The sequence below is a fragment of the Mycteria americana genome, chromosome 1 (genome assembly GCF_035582795.1).
Source record: "Mycteria americana isolate JAX WOST 10 ecotype Jacksonville Zoo and Gardens chromosome 1, USCA_MyAme_1.0, whole genome shotgun sequence".
Classification (NCBI taxonomy): Eukaryota; Metazoa; Chordata; class Aves; order Ciconiiformes; family Ciconiidae; genus Mycteria; species Mycteria americana.
The window spans coordinates 43,805,967-43,826,244 of NC_134365.1; the positions used below are offsets into that span (position 1 = coordinate 43,805,967).

At 36.9% G+C, this 20,278-nt stretch overlaps 1 protein-coding gene across 12 annotated transcripts in view; it reads left to right on the plus strand.

Annotated features, from left to right (window-relative positions):
* Window positions 1-20,278, plus strand: part of NAV3 (neuron navigator 3) — a 564,703-nt gene that overhangs the window by 311,523 nt on the left and 232,902 nt on the right. The gene's annotated exons all lie outside the window — the stretch shown is intronic.

Sequence of the window (20,278 nt, forward strand, 5' to 3'; positions counted from 1 at the left end):
ACCCTTCTAGTGACTCCATGTGCATGTAAGATTTCACCCTTTCTGTATTACTACTTATAGACCTTATAATGTTAATCCTGAAAAATGCAGTGTAGACATTTGAAAAGGAAATTAGAGCTTGACTCTTATCTGATGGTGTACCAGAGTGATTCCACTCGTTTATTGGAGCGTTTTACACTTGTATAACTGACCTAATTAGAGCCAGGATCTAACTAAGTGATGAGGCAAATATAATATCTTTTGCTGATTGTGCTCCTCCTCTTGTTTCTTAAAAAACTCTTATCAAAGGCTGCGTCAGAAACGTACTGTGAACCATCTGTCAAAATTTACCACCAAAAGAAAGAAAAAAGAACTTTTTTCTTTTACTTTTCCATTGCCTGGTGCTTATATGAAAACTTGATAATGTCTTGACAAGTTACATGCAGAGTAATGAAAACTTATCTCATGGTCCACATACCAGCAGTGGAACCAGCCACTCTGTTCTTTGTAGGAGGATGTCTTTCTGACTGCTCATTTATCCTTGCACAAAAGACCCAGATTGTGGTCCCATCTCTTCCACTCTGGAAAAGCTAGATGAGGTGGTTTCTGAAGCACGTCAGCGAGAGGTTGGTTTGGTTGGTTAGGGTGACTTGGGAACAACACCAGACGAGTCATCGTCCTTCTGTCCCTAAAGGGGATGAACCTTTTCCTTACACTGCACTTCCAGTCCTTGTCAGGCTGCTCCTGACAAGTAAGGCTGTGGGAAGCGTTGCTGGCATGGGCTTCTCCATGGGAGCCTCTGGCTCTCAACCTTTTGGAGGACTAGGGATGCTGTCAGAGCAGGTTTGTTTTCCTGAGGCTAGTGAAAATTTCTCCACCAGTATAATCTGTATCTGTGCAGTCCTTAACATATGGGAAGGTGACTGACTCCAATCTTTGCAGTTTGAGTCACACCTGACTGGTACAGAAGCACTCATCAGCGCTCTTCTAGGTAACTGCAGTAGCAGCATCAGTGGTTTTCAGTGTTTTCAATACAGTAGTAAGAGAATATGATTTCCATGTACATTTTTAAAATACAGTTTTCAGCTACAGGCTTACCTGAGGATAGTTAAACCAGTAAGAGTTTGAGGTTCTACAAAGCTCACGAAGTATGTATGATGTTTATAAAGCTACTTAGCACCTTTTCCCCATTACTCATTCCTATTATTTCAAATTTTCATAGTCCCTCTAACAGTGGTACCTTTTTATAAAAACATGTTGCCCATGAAAATAGTGGGGGAGTCTGGTTTCTTAGTATTTTGTGCCTTTTGGTGATCACTTGCTCAGATCTAAAGTCTAAGCAGGGGTGAGCTCACACTGCAGTCTTCATTGAGAGTCCTTTTTTTTCCTGGCTGCCTATTTCCATTTGTAAGGAAAAAAAAAAAAAAGTAAGAATGTAAAATCTTTGAGAACTCTCACTTTCCTTCAGATTTGGTTCACATTAGCAAGCATGTTCAAAGGTATTAGGTATGTACATGAATGGAATACAATACCATAATCCTATTTGCATTAGGAAGAAAATTTAAAATCTAGTGTCAGAGTATACGTGTAAGGAGAAGAAACCCACTTTATTTTCCCTCTCCCCCATTGTAGGCCATCTTGTCTGTATACAGTATCCACACTATACATGGAGATGTATATGTATCTGCATAACCATATGCATATATATTATACATATATATAGACTGTACAGCCTTTACAGTTCAGATTTTTTCTATCTTCCTCTCAGCTGCTTAGCTATTTATCAGGTTTCCTGAAAACGTCTTTCAAAGTCTTTGTATATTTTCTTATTCATATGCTTGTCATAAAGTGATTCTTATTTTTGGTGTAAATCTTGAAGATCTCAGACTTTGTGGAGGGAAAACTCACACTCTAAATTTAGCTAGGCTTCATTAAGTTAAGACAGTATCTGGCTTGTGGAAAGTCAAATAATTTCCAGAGCAGTAACAAGAGAAAACTCTTACCTGCAAAGTTTATATCACTAACTTACAAGCCTCATTCTTTCTGTTATATTTTTCCAAATCAATACCAAATTCCTTAAGCGGTCTGAAACCCAGACAGGGCAAGTGAGATAAAAAAAAGTCTAGGCAAAACTGTTTGATTTCTCTTTTCTGTTACCAGGATAAACCTTAAATACTAAATAGGCATTTTATTTTGGGGTTTTCAAACCTAGATGTATATTTTTTGAGTATTCCTTATTTTGACTATACATGGTAAAAGTTGTACATAATGCCAACATGAACAATGCTTAGCTAAATAGGCAAAGAACAGCTTTTAGGGACAGCCATTCAATTATTAATCTAGACATACAAGTTTTAGTTTTTCAGTCACACAGTTCCTGTGTTTGAATACAGCAGCGTTATGCAAGAAGCTGAAAAAACAAAACAATATTAACCGTTTGGCATACTTCATAGCAATTCAGTTGGGAAGGAAGAAGAGAATTTAACGGTCAAAATATTAGAAGCAGCTGTGGATACCTCGAGCAGGTTTAAAACTTTAAGAGAAGTGCATGTGGCTTTAAAAGCGAAAAGGGAGGAGTGCTGGCATTGGCTCATACAATTTTTGAATGGCAAGGAACTTAATATTTCAGTAAGTCTTAGTCAAGCTGTTTTAATTAGCCTACAAAAGAAAAAAGATCTTATGAACTAAAAACATCTTGCACTGAGTGGGTAAACTTGATCAGTTTAGTCTGAATTATTTGGCTTCGGTCTACATGTCTCATTTGATGTTTGTTGGCCTTTGTACAACTGCAGAAGAGTCATGTAGGAGAGGGGTTGGAAGCGCTGTAGACTGTTCTTTTCAGAGACATTTGTCCCTCAAATTTGTGTACTTGAGCCAGAGAGTTCAGGGTAACGCTTTGAAAAATAGTGCTTCTTGAAGCATAGCCATATTTATCTGGCATGAATTCATATACAGTGGATACAACACTGGCGCAATTACAAAAAAGGAACTGATTACAAAAGTGTATGGAGTGGTGGTTTTAATAGGGTCACAGTTTATTAAAATCATAGCAAGCAGAAAAGGAAAACTCCCTAGAAAATGTTATCTTATTTCTCCTCCCTTCAACCTTCCTCCTATTTATCTATGAACCTATCACTATCTATTTTTTTATTTGAAATCCAAAGAGGAAAAAAGAGAGGAGATCTTTAAATGTTTCACCTTTATCAGGCTCTTCAGCCATGAAAAAAGCAAAAGTTCATTTGGGCAAACAACCATTCTTATTAGGGCCATAGTGGTGAAGGCAAGTTCTGGAAGATTAAAATTAATAGTCTGTGAAATGCTATCAGTTGTCCTTCCTCAGAATAGCATACATCAGACAGCATTCACTGCATATGTAAAATCTGGAGATACTCTGAAGGTTACCTAGTAGATCCAGCTTTTCTAGCTTTTTAGGGCCTAATTTAAATTATTGGTGAACTGAGGCCAAAAGTCTAATATATATGGACATGCATATATGTATCTCTGAGTTAGAAAAGACTTTGGATGTCTGCAAGTGCACAGAGACCGTCTGACTTGAACTCTTCTGACATTAGCCACCTGCTGCATAAGCTATAGGGCTAGTAAAATACAGATGCAGAAGCATCCCGTTGTTTTTACTTTCCAGACAGAAAAGCATTTCAGCCAATTTTTGAAAACTGAGCGGGAAACAGAAAGGAGGCAATAAGAAAAACCCTCTAGAGATCTGAAGTGTTTTTCCTGATGGTTGTTTATGGTACTGTCAAAAGGTATAATTGTGCTCTTACAGAACAGGGTAGAACTACGTTCCTCCAAGACATTAGAAAAATTGTTACTTGGACATGGTCCAAAAATCTATTGCAAATTATGGGTGGACCAGTTTTACCAGCTGATCAAAGGAGCAACTGGGTCTGAAATTATTTTAAAGTAAATCTCTCATACTTCAAATAATAAAGTAATTCAGTCTTAATTCCCAAATATATTTATATGAATTGAAGATTTCTTTTTTTTTTTTTCCCTTCTCCTTCTTTTCCCTTCTTTCTGGTGTTTTCTCAGTAGAGATGTGGTATTCTTGCAGGTTTTTTTAAACTTGGCTTTCTGTAACTCTTAAGGGGCTTCTCCAGATGTTGGATGCTCATTAAAATGAATTCTGTTCCAGTTCAAAAGTCTTTGGAGAAGCACCGAGTAAGGCAACAGTCCATTGATTCCCTCATATTAGGCTTAGTGTTGGGTTCATTTCATGGACCTAAGTTCAGCAAGTAAAAATGTGCAGCTGTTAGCTCATTTCTCAACAGCGCTTTTGGCCAAAGAAGACTTTTATGTACTATTGCAATTACTTACAGTTTTTTTGTGGTAAAGATAAACGATGCTCTTTGCTTCCTTCAGTCATTGTTGTGTGAATCTGATGCACCAATGATGAATTGCTTTTAAATCCACACTGACAAAATTGAGTTTTCTGCCATTGGTGAAAGAGGTTCGAAACAACAACATGACCAGACTTTGCTGAGTCTGCTGAGTAATTTCAGCATGTTTAGATTGGCTTGTTTTTATGTTTGGGAGAAGGAAAAAAGAGAACAAGAGTCAACTTTAAAATTCATTTTAAGAGCAGGGTAATCCCACATAAAGTAAGAACATGTTACAATGGAAGGAAGTAAATTCAAGAACACAGAGGTTATATCCTACTTCCTTTGCTTTTTACACCGGCACATAGTAATTTAATAGAGTGTACTAAAGAAGTGGATAGGGGAAATGTCTTCTTTTTTCCTAGGGAAGAAAAAGAATTATTTTTCAGATTTGATTGCTAACTGCAACCTTATTTTTTACCAAATGCATGCATAGTTAATCGGGTGTGTAATTTTGGGGTTAGTAGAGTGTTCAGTCCAGTAAACTGCTTTATTTTTAGCCTAAATGCTTCTTCCATCTATTAAAACAAAGTGATTCCTATTATCTTGGTGAGACCATGATAATGCCAAGGGAATTGTCCCTTTTAAAACACTGCATGTTAAACAAGCTGCTAGAGTGTAGAGCTAAACATGACAGATTTATAATTAATACTCAGATATTTTTAAGTAATCCCCCTGCAAAAATTACAGATTCTTGATTTGCATGTGAATTTTATTTTAATCTTGCTGTTTCATGACCATCAAAAGAAAAACCCAGTTCATGTTAGAGCTATTTCCATCAAATTGAAATAGTCATGAAAGAAGGTTTCCATTTGTCCTAACAACTGAATTTTACTAGGACTGCTCATGTATCTTTACTCACTAATGCATCCGTTATTATAACCATTGTCACCTGGGTAGTGTGATAATCAGCATATCTTATTTGTTAAATCTTCTAGTATGCTAAATCTTATTGCATTAGATATTCTTTACTTTTGGCCTGCTTTCATTGAAATGAGAACCTTTGGAGTTTCTTGTAGGGAAAGAATACAAATTCCCTTGACGTAAAATATACAAGATGCTTCTGGCTGGCTGACTACAGGCAGCATTTGAGGACACTTTTAAAAGCCTATTTGGCACACAGAAAATTGGAATGTGTACAGAAGGAAAAGAAATTATTGAACAGAAGACATTTATACCTAAAACAACATACAAAGACAGTATGACAAAGCCACCTAAAATAAAGACATTTAGCTTTAAGGTTGAAAATGTGGTTTGAAAATAGCTTTCCTATAGTTTACCCCATTTTCTTGATTTACTGGGAAAAGTATTTGATTGCCCAGTGAAATCCATGGCAAATTCTTAAGGCATTCCTACAAATAAGGCCAGTATTCATTAGCCTGGAAAGACTCTAAACATTGATCTACATGAATAAATTACCACAATGCTAATTACCACTAATCCAAGGGTTTGGATTTATACTTCTTTGCTATCCTGTGGTCACTCCATGTGCACATCTTTCATTCTACCATAAATGCAAGGGATATTAACCACCAGCTTACTTCACAGTAGCTGGTTCTTGTTCCCAGCCTTAGTTGCAAATATTACTTTGGTTTTACCAGTGCACACGGTGTGGACGGGAATCACTGTGACTGATATCAAAGTATGTAACTGTCACTGATATCAAAGGCATTTTTGCAGTGACTTGAGGGGGGCCTGGATTAAAGCAGATGTGAGATGGGGCAAAATTCACACCACACCTGACATCACTTTGGACTGAGTATTTTATCTGTGAGTACATCTGGGAGCCATGCATATCCAAGGACAGTATCTGGTCCTTTAACTCTTTGCCAGAAGGTAAGGATTTGAAAGTCCCAGTGGCCTCACGGTTGTTATTCATTCTAATGAAACTATCCTAGCACTTAGAGAATTTATTTATAACATATATTAGGAGTTGTCTTTTTTCTTTAGAAGGCCGCACATGTGCACAGCAGCAGTCTTATGGTGGTTGGCAGGTATCCTTGCCTCACTCAAGCATCAAACTGTTGCTTTTTTGCCTGAAATTCCTGCACAGGGAAAGATTATACTCATGGTTGCCATCTGGTTGGCCACGTTCTTTTGTTTTCAGACAGCAGGGAAAATCTATATCAACTGGATAAGGAAAGTTTTTTGAAACCTGATTTGACTGTACTGCTTGTTATGTGTAGTTCTGTGTTTCAAATCATTATAATGTTTTTTTTTAAAAAGTATACTACTTAAAAATGTATACTACTACTTTCATTTCAAAACATGTAACATCTTAACATAATTGACTTGAGCATGAGGATACTTTTTATAGATCTACTCAGAAGATATAACTTCCTTGCAGCCTAATTTTCTTGGAAAACTTTCTTCCTTGCTATGGACAAGGAATTTTTTTTCTGGTAAATATTAGGATATAATCTTCATATTGTTCCTCTATACCTCTTACACTGTCTCTTTTGGTGAAACCTGTATTTTTCCGCACTTCAGCAGGGCCTAACACTGAAATTTTTGGTCCTCAGCTGTTCTTTGTCAACAGTAAGGGCATGATCTTTGAATCAGCACACAACTTTTGTTAGCCAAATGTGTGTTCTTTATGGCATCTATTATTCTTCAGCAAGTGCTATTGAAACGAGTTATGTCATGTCTTCTTAAAGTTTCTTTCTGTGATTTTACCTCTCAGATTGACTTCAATTTATCAAAAAGATATTTTCATTTCCTTTCCTGTCAATATATGGCATCTACTTTGAGGCTAGGATACTGCAAATTCTGTAAGCTTAATAACTCATAATTCTACCTAAAAGACTTTGGAGCCAAGTCTTTTCCCATTCCTCAGCCAAAGAATAAAACTTTATTCCTAACAATTTTTGCATACCTTCCTCTTGAACAGAAGGAAAACTGCAAATTTCACAGAGATTGCCATTGCAGCAAATTAGAAGGGCTGATGGTCTTTGATGTCTATAGTAGCCTTGGGATGGAGCAGTAATTCAGATTCTCATTACTTCAGGCCAAGTTAAAAGATGGTCTACCTCACCTCGCTGCAGATGGGAAGATGGATGACCTTAACAGGCATCAGCCCTTTCAGAGTTCCTGTGTGCTTATGACATGATTCCCTCTTCTCTACCACCCACTCACATCTGTTTAAAGATTTGATATAATTTCATATATCAGCACAACTCCAGAGACAGCTCAGAGCTTCCCTTCATGGTGTTTTGCGAGCTAGAAGGAGTTGCTTTGGCACCTCCTATACTTGCTCCCCACTCAACAGGAAATAAAAGAGGCCTCAATAAAGGTGTTGGCTGCTTTTCTGGTTTTTGTCTGTCCCCTACCGAGAGCCTCTGGGGAAGCTGGCGTTGATCTTGGAGTGAAAGCTAGTTGTTTGGGTCACTAACCCTAATTTAGACTTTCTAAAGCAGACTTCCTGAAAGGCAGCATGAGGCATCATTATGTATTATCAACAGCATGGCAATGCTGTCTAAAACAAGCAAGCTGGTATCCTTTGGGTTGAGTCTAGGTGTTTCTCTTCATGTGAAGCATTTCCTCTTAGATCAATAAAGTAGTGTTTCAGTTTCATACATTTTTATTTTACTTTTTTTTCCTTTACATGGGAGAGGATATAATACTGACCCTTGCAGAAACCCACTACAAACACGCAGTGTTGATTTTGTAGATGTCATTTAGCCAAACTGTAATCCATTTAAAGTGTGGCAGAGATGAAACACAGCTCAGATATTAAATGGGACAAAGAAAAGCATGATTATTAATTCTGAATTCTAAGTTCCCTTGTTCCAGTTTTCTTTTTTACCACAAATGATACTGAATTATGAACAGTCCTACTCTTCTTGAATGATTATGGTCTTCATTCTCCTGAGTGGGCAGGTGAAAAAGATGATGCAATAGACACCAACTGGTTATGCTAAATCTTCCATTCGTATCTATCATTACAGTATTTGTTCAGATGTAACAGCTGAAGAATGTATGGGTTTGACCATTTTGGTCAACTAGCATTTTCTGGCTGATATGTACTGCTTCTCTCATGCTGCTGTTAGATATAGGAAAAGGATGCTTATAGACTGGCCTCATCTGTTCATTTGAGAACATTACTGCTAGTTCTAGTTATAGGGTTTTATGTAGAAAACCACTCAGGCATGATCTTATTTTTAAAACTGAAAGGCCGGTTTGATTTTAATAAGACTGTGCTGATGCCCAAGAAATTTTATCGAGAAACTTCCCAAACCCTTTTTTATCCCCACAAGTGTACCTTACAAGTCTCACTGAAGTCAATGTCAGGTTCTCTTCAGCACACAAGAAAATTGGGAAGGCAGGTACTGAAGACTGAAACTTTGGATTAAGAGCTACCCTTGACAACACATCCATATCTTTTAAACAGATAAAAGTGTCAGTGCCTCTTTAAGAAAGCTGCCTGACATTAAGCAAAATGGTTTTATAAATGTAAGTTTAGGAAATTCCCTGCCAGTCACTGAAACTGTGTGGCTCATTATGGCTTTTAACTACCAGATCCTACTGGATATGTAGTGTGTGTAGTCAAAGTTATCAAGAAAGAGCAACATGTTTTTATTTCTAAAATTCAAACGGTGCTGTCTTCAGTAACATTTATTTCAAATGTATACGTTGGCCAAATTGTTTCATGATCAGCCTACGAACTACATGTCCCTCAGACTACCTAGCATCCACGTGTTACTTTGAATATTTGCTGAAGTCATGTGCAATGCGTAAGGCACGAGTGTTGTTCCACCTGCGTTTTCTAGATAATGATTAGCCTCCAGTCCTGCTTTTGCAAACACTTAAGCATAGCTGTTATTCTGCCTTTGACTCCTCTTACCCTCAGTCTTGAGCTAGCACAAGGGTTTGAGTAGTCCTGTAGATAAATAGATCAGAATTCATAGGCTTATACCAGAAGCTAAATAAAAAATATGACTTAATCTGGATCTGTTGTCTGCTACTGTTCACAGACTCTTGTAACAGGAGATGAAGGGAGGAGTAAGCAGTGGGTGTAGGAAATGGATTGGACTTTTGAATCAGTTGTCAGTTTATATCAATTTAAAAGATTCCTTAGGCTAAGACTCAATAGCCTCAGATTAAAAATAAAACCACCAAAGATAAATAGGGGAGGATTTTTATGACTGTATTTATGTCTCTGGTGGATAGGAAACTACTTTTTGACAGTAGTGTGGGTAGACTTTAAATCACGCTAGTGTTATTTCCTAAATTTATCTAGAATCATTGGAAGATCATCTGCTAATCAGTCTGAATCTGAATATCCTTAATTTGAAAGTTAAGCATTAGATTTATACAAAATAGAGCCATGGAAGCGGGAAGTCATATGTAAGAATTAAATAAGAAAGGAATTCTATTGATGATGCAGGATACTGAACATTGCAAGCTTTTCATAAAATGACTGCCAGATGAAATTACAGCTCTGAGGGTCAGGATTTAATTCTATGTGTGCTGATTTACCTATCAGCACAACTAAATGACCAAAGCCACCTTAGTATGGCTTTTCCTGGGATGGCATATGTATTTCTATATGCCGATATACATGCACCACTGAATGGCCTGATGAAGGAAGTAGGAAATAGACTGACAGACTTTTTAGTAGGGCCTGTAGCAATAGGACAAGGGGTATGGTTTTAAACTAAAAGAGGGTAGATTCGGACTAGATATAAGGAAGAAATTTTCCACCGTGAGGGTGGTGAAACACGGGAACAAGTTGCCCAGAGCGGTGGTAGATGCCCCATCCCTGGAAACATTCAAGGTCAGGTTGGACAGGGCTCTGAGCAACCTGATCTAGTTAAAGATGTCCCTGCTCATTGTGGGGGAATTGGACTAGATGACCTGTAAAGGTCTCTTCCAACCCAAACCATTCTATGATTCTATGGTGATTTTATAACTTCCTCCCACCTGCAGACCCTATGTAGTCAACTCTGAAAAGATGTAGCTGTTACCACCAATAAATGCCAAAATTTATGCCTAAGGTTGTAAATGGATATGATGTATACAGGTAAAACTGAAAGAAGAAAATAATGCAGATGCAATTAGGATTACCTCTGTAACAGAACTACCATTGTCTATTCGTTTGCCATTGTCTATTCGTTTGAGCACACATTCATGGTCATGGAAGCACTTTGGGATGATTAATAACTAAATGGCTTAGATCATCAATATATGTCATATTTGATGAACAGCATTTATGCCCTCATTCGAAGCAATGCAGGTAGTTTGTTTCTTAGAATGTGTTTCTAGTTTTTTTATGGCCTTTATAATTGCTGTATGAGCATATCTGACACATGTGAATGTAGAAACGTTGTGAAAGAGTAGGATGGTATTATAACCTTCATTTACTGAATTCCCACCTTTTGCCAGTTACCCACAGAACTGTCATTCCTTTTCTTTTTTTCACCAAAGAGTCATCCTCTCTGATAACTAATTAATTCATCTTCTAGCAGCCCCTAAGTTTCCTCTAAATGTCTTCTGTCCCTCTAGCTAGTTTCAAACCCACTTTTGTCTAAGGTCCAATGACACTACAGACTTCAAGACTGCATAACTTTAAAAGAATTTTTTCACAAAACAGCCACGGAAAAAGAGGGAGGAAATGCAGCTTCCTAAATATTTTCTTCCCGAAGCATGCAAATTGTTTAAGTGACTGCAGAGTCCATCCATGAGAAGCAACTTATTTAAGACCAGGACTTCAAAAGGTAACCATGAGAGCTAGAATAAGCAGAGCTGATGAACATGAGATTCATAATGTCTCAAATATTAGGCACAAAGATTAAGAAGCTATAGTATGCTAATACAGATGACTTATAATGTATGTTTAGGTGTATAATGAATGAAAGCTGCCTGATAACAATTTCTTTTTTTTTTTTTTTTTTCTTTTACAACAAACTAGAGTTGATCCTATGCTAGGTCTCAGAAATTAAGGATAAATTTTCCTGTGGAGCTGACATATTTAAACCAGCAATATTACATTCATACAGTTTTGTACATTCGTACAGTTTCGTAGGAAGCTATGTAAAGAAAAGAGGAATGTTAAATCCTGCTTTAAATAAGAAACATAATGATGCTTCAAAGGAAAAGCATACACATATTTGGAAGAAAGAAAACATTTTGGTTGAGTGACAATTTCTCTTTTAAATTAGTCTCAAACAGAATGAAAAGCAGGTATGTGCTTTTGTTTGGGAAACATGAAGGGAATTATTTCTGATCATTAAGAACAGTCAGAAATTTCCTTGGCTAATCAAATTTATCTCTCTTTTATTATTATTCATTTTATGAGAGCTATTAAGCAGATTTATGAAACAAATAATTCTTTTGAACTCTTATTTCTAAACCAAGTTGAGATGTCTCCAAAGACAATATCATTATTATTGTTATTAATATCAGTTTTTACTGTCATCTGACCAGAGATCAGCTAATTTTCTTATGCTCTAACCTAGGTTTCTCTTTTTTATTGTCCATATGACAATTTGCTCAAGAAACTCTCACCTTTTTCAATTCACTTGATTTTTCATTGACTCAGTACCTCTCTTTCTTCCCTCTTGAGATCCTCTGTTGCTTCTGAAACATTCTCTGGCTATGTTCTTTATCACATCTCCTCCACCATTTACAATGTCCCTTTTGTTTTATCCTCTCACACCTCTCACCTTCTCTTCCACCTTCACGGTGTGCCTGCGTGAGGAAGAAAGATGGAGGGCTGTTTATGGACATGTTCTTTTGAGGGGAAAAGAGTATTTCTGATTCTGTAAGAGCTTTAATATTTCCCTAATGTGTCAGTCATAAGGGGAGAATTATACAGTCTTGGAAGTAATTTTAAAAATACAAGGGAGAAAGAGAGAGAGAGTATGGTGGACTTTGGCTTGTTCAGATTTTTCCCTGCTGAGTTTGTTTGGAGGGTCCTGGACTTGTCAGCTGGCATGTGCTACCTTTTTGTCCAACTAATTGAAATATTCTATTCCACTCTTCATCACAGACAGAAACTGCGTGACAAATACCTTACACAACAAAACAGTTTTCACTTAAAAATGCAACTCTTATGAGCATAAAAGAGTTTTGAACTGCCAAATAATGTTTATGGTCTGGAATGTTCATACAAATATAAAGAATATGTACTGTGAAGAGGAAATATCATTAAATTATCTATCAACATAATTTTTTGAAGGCATATATTTGTTTAGACTGTGGTAAAAATAATGCAAAAGCCCTGTGTGAGGTTTGGGCACAGAATGTAGTTACTTTATTTTGTTAGAGTTATGATTAGAAATCATGGAAGGGAGAGAAGAAAAGGCTTGAAGAGGAACTGAATAAATTAGAGAGTCAGTCAAATGCAGAAGTTTTTTTCCAGGAGGTGGAGGAGACACTATGGAAGGGGAATTAATCCCATCCAGTAGCAAGACAAAGAGAGGTATTGGAAAAAGAAGACATCTGTTGGTTAAGTAGAACACAGATTGGCAAGAGATGAAGTGGGACAACTGAAGAAAAACTTTTAACATCTCAGAGGAGCATATTTTAAATGATATTTTGGAATGGAACAGACTGTGGATTGCAATGCATTTTGATCTGAATATGGAAAGATGATGCCAAATTAGGAAAAATTTAACTTTCTGGAGTGGAATTTAATATTAAGGAATTAACAGATTCTAGATGAACAGTGGAAAAAGGTATATAGTTTTTTTCAGAGCTAGGCACGTGGTTTTGAAAATGAAAACTGAGCAAGATTCTGGATTTAAGGTAAAGATCCATGTTCTGAGCCCCAGGTGTAGCAGTTAGATGTGACTTGAGGAATCTCCTTGATTAATAGCGTTGATTAACAGTGGCCTGATTTCTAGCTGGTGGGACAATGATTTTTGATACAATAAGCAAATGTGAGGTAATTCATCTTGACATGAGGGAAGTGGAAACACTAATAAGGTAAAGGAGTGTGTTTACTACCTGTTTGAGATAATAATCCTTTAAATAGAGGACTTCATCTTAAGAGCAGTCTTGAAAAAAGTCTAGAGGTAGAAGCAAAGTACAAAGTAGTTAAAGCTGAAAGGCACGATATTAACAGTGAGATCACAAATTGGATCACCCTCCAGCAATTTAAGAAAACAATCCAAACAATTTTACCTCACTTTTTAGCCAGTGACAGGCATACTTAAGTTTTTCATCAAAGATTTACTTAAGTGAAAAGTTCTGTAACTGTGGATGCCTCGAAGTGGTTCCCTCCTGGTTGAACTGAATAGCTATGTCCTTGTTTTCTTCTTGAGGCTTTCAGGTATTTGCCTTAGTCCCCAGAAGGTTTTACTTTTTTCACTAAGCTCCAAATGCATGTCACAACACACTAACCACAGTGACTTCAACATGTAGCTATATTTTCTATTTCTTTCAAGCTATGATAGAAGGAGGACATGTCTACTTTTTTGCTTAATAGTTGAATATTGCACTTAAATTTTGTACGTACACCAAGAAACAGCAGATGTGAGTTTTAGGCTTTTCTCAGTCTGAATGCCCAGACCCCCATTTCCTTGAAGAGTCCTCTAGCTGTGCTGCTTTGGATAGGAATGTCCATCAGTCTCTCTGTTGAAGTGCAGCGGAGCCAGGAACCGAGGGTACTGGGAACATCCTTCTGACAGCATTCAGAAAAAAAAATCTTTGTTTCTATTCCGTGAGTGAATGAGAATAACATTTTTTGGTAGGATTAACCTATAGGAAAAAGCGTAAGGTAAATTGGATTTTATTAGACTGCTGGATGAGAAAAAGTTAAGAGGGGAAAGAGACAAGTCTCCTGGCAGGCTGCATCTGCTGGCCTGAGCAAGGAGCGTGAGATGGCTGCTGCAACTTGCAGAGCATAGACCATGCAGCATATAGCTCCTTCTCACCATGGGGCACTACTCAATGCACAGCTTAGGTGAAGAGGGTTTGATGGCTAATTAAAAGGTAAAGAAAACCCATTCCCTTTGTATATGCTCTTTACAATATGGTGAGGGGAAATCAGTCTATTTGAATTTAAGTGTAAGGAAGTGATACGATCCCCAAGTTCCTATGCGCTTTTAATAGATACTTCTACAGAGGGTGAAACATGTTCCTATCAACTGAATATATTAAAAAAGTCCCCAGCATAACAAATGTGTCTATGGAGGAAAAGGTGCCTGAAAGCCAGATACATGGAATAACAGGATAAAGGCCCTTAAATATCGCTCCTTGTGAAAGTTGGCTTTGCACTGTAAAAGTAAAGGGGTAGACCACCAAAGAACAACTTGAGAAGATTTATAGCAAACATTACTTCTGCAGGATTAGATGACGTGATAGTTTTTATAATACTCTGAACTTTGTAAGAAAGAATAGAAAGGGACAGCTTTCTTTGTGAGAACAGAAATTTCCACAACCAATCCCTCAGTTTTGTCTTTTGTTTTCCAATAGGGCAAAATGGATTTAATATTAGAAATATGTTCTTTCTGGATCCAATTTCAATCTCGGCCACACTCTTTAAATAAGAATCTATAATCCAACTGACCGCTCTTGCAAAGTTCCCTCTGATATATCTGTAAACCAAAATATGTGTGCGAGCACAGACTGCATGAGTTTAAATAAATTGGCTTGAAACACACATATTTTAGCTAAGCGAGTGCAGGATTTTGTGCAGACAATGTCTATATCACCTGCCTATGTGTTCTGTTTTAGTTAGGAAATATAGGAATGGAATGTCTGTGAGGGGAGGAGAAAATTCAGTTATAATCAGTTATTAGAGGGTTTTTAATGCAAACCACATTATGAAGGGAATAACGACCATTCTTCAACTGATTAGTATGAAGGCTACTAAAAATCTAGGACTTTAGGAAAAACAAAACAAACCCTCTTCTTACTGGGAAATATTTTTCCATCTTAATAGGGGAAAAATAAGAAATATCCATAGAGATAAAGAGGAAATCATCTTTGAATGTTTACCACTATAATTTAAAGCATTTCAAGAAAAAAGAACCAAAACCTGCTCTTGATTATACACAACTTTCAATGAGTCAAAAGGGGTTAGCACATGCACATCCAAAGGATAGAATTTGGCTCATGGACATAAGGAAAAGAAATGCAAACTCCATATAACCATCATCATCATTATTGTAATAACACATGTGGTTGAATTTTAGAAAGTGTTTGCAAATGTGGTGACAAATGATAAATAAATTATAACAAGTGACAGAAAATACAACTGAAGATTATTGCTGTTCAGTAACAGGCACAGTGCAGGGTCACCTGCAAATTTACTTGCCATATAATTTGAATTTAATTCTTCCAAGACTTGTGTCATTTGCTGCTGAGGTATTGATGGGTTTTGTATAAATTACGTACTATAAATATATTTAACTCATAAGTATTACAATAAAATCTTCTTTAAAGTTTCAAACTTTAAAATCACTTAAAAGCATGAACTTGTGCTTGAAGAACTGTCATTGTATAATCAAAAGAACTGTGAAATCCTTTAAATACCATATCTTTGTAATTCATGTTGCACCTGTGTAATTTCTGACTGAGAAGACGCTGCTGTGTCTGTGCCTGGCTGTGCTTATGACGCCTTAAATGACCAAGTGTTTGTGTTGATAATTACCAAGCTATAGTGAACTGGTCTAAGAGCTGTTGGCAGAACTGTTCTACTTCCTTCCACCACCTGCAAATGCAGAACACAAGAGAGAGCTAAAATGAAATAAATAGCAGCTGTTCTTTTCCCTGCTTGATAAGTTGGTCTTATACTAGAAATCTCCGTGAGAGTTCAAAGTATTGGAGACAGGAAGATAGGAAGGCGTCATGAGCTGTGTTAACTTGAAATAGTTCATAGAAAGGGTCATGTGAACAGAAGGGCTGTTGATGACTAAAATCTTGCAATCTGTTTTTGTGGCCCTAAGGGGAAATTATGGTAGTTCATCTTCCTAGAATAAGGCTGGATACTTTATAGTAATGTTTGATAACTAAATACACTGTGTGGCTGTTATTAACTTTTAGATAACAAAAAAGATCAGATAGATTATAAAGAATTATATTCTACATTTCTTATGAAAAGCAATGCTGTCTTGCTTTAAAAACACAGATGCATCTCTTTAAATGAGCTTCCCATAGAAATGCGAAGCTGGACTGTTCCATAAGGCTAAGGTGAAGATTTATAATCTTTTGGTTTCCCCACTGTAATGCAAAAGTTAGTCCTGCTCTTCAATAAATCTTGGATTCCTTTTTAATGTAAATATGTGTGGACATAGTCTGCATATGCATATTTAGAATTTCAGACTTGTCAAGCAATATTAAAATTATCTCATTCTGAAAACACCAGAAAGTGAAATTAATATTTAAAAGATGTGATCAAGATTCATTGGCCACAAATATATAACACATCTTCCAGCACTCGTGTGTTTTATGCTACTCAGATTATGCACTTTATAAAACAAAGACAAGATCTGAATTATAAATATTCTATAGCCCTCCAATGAAAGTATGGTAATTGATTCTGAGAGTTATAATTTACATATTGGACTACTCTCTTATTGAGAAAAAAAATTGTACTGGAGACAGAGCTTCTCCAGAGGCTGTTTGTCTGTCCATCTCGGTGCCCAATAAATCTCAAGATCAATCCTCATCTCAGCATCTCATCTGCGTTCACTGAAATCCTGAATATTTTTATTTTAGAAGTCAGGCATATGGAGCTGGCAAAATGTAGCATTTCTTTCTTTTATTTATTCTCATATAGTTATAGCACTATAATCCCATTCATCAGATTAACCTTTATTTATTTTCTGAGACTCGAGTCATGCTTCTCCCTCACATTTTAAGTCAAAGTTGATTGTGACTTGTGGAAAAGAGCAGAGAACGGGTTTCTGCTGATGATTCAGAACTCAAAAAGAAATGGATGGGCCAGTGGATAATCCTGCATGGTTCATACTGTTCCTTCAGGATTTCAAGAGTGCTTGCTGTACTTGAAAGGAAGATCAGAGGCTTGGAACGGAAAAGACTTTGAATATTGATTTCAAACATACTGGAATACAGATAGCAAATAATAACCACACCATCCTTAACTGCAGTCTTCTTTTCACAGAGCTCTCTAGTTGCTAATAACCCCAGATTTTTAAAATGTGTTTTGATCTTCGGATGCCTAATGGAATGCCCCTACTTGGATCTTGTCTGTTATTACTATTTTGCTTGAAATAGGCAACACTGATGTGAAATTCATGTCGAAACTAAAAACATTTATATTCTTCAAGAATACCAGTCGCTGTTAAAGACTCTTTTGTAAAGTCTTCAAAGAATAAGTCTCCTACTCATCATGCCTACTCTCTTTCCTTATCAGTGCCAGGGATAAACCTTGGCTAACTCTGTTGGCCTGCCTGCAGGAAACACAGACCCCAACAGAAACAGCAATGTACATCACTGCTATTTCTCCCTTTTTTTAAGCCTGAGCTGCACGTGCTATTTCACATGCTATTGACCAAGGCCAAGGTTTGCATTGTTGCGTGTATGTACCATGGCTGGTTGAAATGCCCATTATAGGTGGGGACATCGTTTTACACTTTGGTTGGTTTGCACAGTAAAAATGTATTGGTTTGGCCTTGCCTAGGGTCAAGCATACTTTTCCATTCAGTACAACAGCACAATGTTGCAAATAAGATAGTTAAAAATGATTGATCCAATAAAATTAAGAGCAAAAATTCTGGAGGATGTTTCTATTGTTAATACACTTTGCAAAACCTCCTTCTTTAGGGAAATAGAAATGTTGAGACCAAGCCAAAATATCTGGGATTATTCTTATGTAGATAAAAGCACTATATTTTTTTCCCCAAATAATAATTCCATTTATTGTGGTAATTTAAATTATTAACATGTAAGGAATTTGGAAACCTATTTGTCATTTGCTGGCTTTTTGCAGTTTGAGCTGTAATTCATCCTCGTGCAGAGGATATGCATATGACAATAAAGATAAGCCCTAGCAAGGCATTGTAAGGACAGTTCATAAACTTTGGCTGGGCCACTGCACAGAGGTGAAGTTGATCCTAGGTGAAATTTATAGGTCTTATTTATGCTCAAAATTGCTTGATTATTTGTAGAATCCTGCTAGATAATGATTCAAATGAGCCAACATTCATAAGTGCCAACAACTGAGAAAGATAAATCTGCAGTCCAAATACCAGTGATGACTGTTCTGTCATAATCGGGACGTAATGCTGAAGTTCCCTTCCATTTACCAAGTGGGTTTGCATATGCCTTCCTGAGAAGGCAGGAGAGTATGTTATTTGCACACGCATAGTCACACACACATACACTATTTGAAGTAAAATTTAAATAATTGCAAGTAAAATTAGAGTTATAGTAATGCTGCTGATAATAGTTCCGTTGGTCTGTAAAGTCAACAGGCGATCAAGATATAAAAGAGGTATTCAGAGAAGATAATGTAGCAGAAAAGCTACACTGCTTCTTCTCATCTTCTGTGTACTGTGGAAAATGCTAGGAGATACTTTCACCAGAGCCCTTCTCTATGAGGAACTCATAAGAACTTCTGTATGAACCTGGCGTGACTCTAGAAAATATTATTATGAATGAAGTGCACAAAATGAACAGTAACAACTTCACAAATTCAGATATTATCCTCCTCAGAGTTCTAAAGAATTGTCTGCAATGGTATGTAATGTCTTGCTTAAACATGCTTGGGAACCAGGGGACTGCATGACACCAAGTATGACACCAGTTTCTAAACAAGTTTGCAGGAAGAGCTGAGGCTCCAATGTCAGTACCAGGAAGATTAGCAGAAACATGATGCATTTGGGCTGACTCAGCAGGAAGACCAGCCTCCCAAGCCTTCTGGAGTTCTTTGAACAGGTTCAAAAGCATGAGAAGAAAGTAGATCTAGCTGATGTAGTCCACCTCGATTTCTAAGAGGTTTCTAACATGCTTCCTAATCAAAAACTTTTGAATCAAAAACTATAATGAAAAAAACCTATCAATGAAAATCAAAAACTATCATGAAAAAAACCAATCAAAAACCTATCATGAAAGCTAAGAACTTTTACATTTTATGACATGCAGTTGGTTGAAACAAGGATTAGGAATATGTGGTCACCTCCTGTGGTGAATAGGCATAGGCATTATCAGTGAAGTTCTGCAGGGACTGGTGCTAGAACCATGGGCATAACAGACCCAAAGAAAGGATGAGAAGTTACCTGACAAAGTTATGTATGCTGTGAAGTTATTCAGACAACGGCTGACTGAAGAAATTGCAGAACATTATGAGACTGAGCAGCCAAGCAAACAAATGGCAGATGAAATTCTTCACAGATAATTTTTTTTTAAAAGGCACATGTGAAGAATCACCCTAACTTCACACATTAAATGACAGGGTCTATCATTACTGCTCAGGAGTCATACCTTCATGTTATGATCAATAATACTATGGAAATGTCAGCTCAGTGTTCAATATGGTAAGAAAGGCAAGCTAAGTATTAGAAATTATTGGGAAAGCAATAGAGAAGGAAGTGGCAAATGTAATTTCACCATCCATGCCATTGTGCCAATTCATACTGTCTTAAATACACGTCTTGAACTCTTTTTGCATGTCTGATCTTTCCATCTAAAAAAGGCTGAAGTAGAAATGGAAGGGTTGCTGAGAACAGAGCAAGAATGATCAAAGATATGGAATGGTTGCTGCAGAAGGAATGACTAAGTGAACTTCAGTCTGCAAAATACATGACTGAAAAACGTCTGTGAAATCAAGAATGGCATGGAGGGAATGACAATGGCTTAGGGAGAGGGAACAGCCATTCTCTTTCTCTTCTGACAGAATAACTAGAAGGCCACAAGTGAAGCTATAGAAGCCAAGCTCAGAACAAGCAAACAAGGTAATTCTTCATGCAACCAGTAGTTGAGATATTGAACCG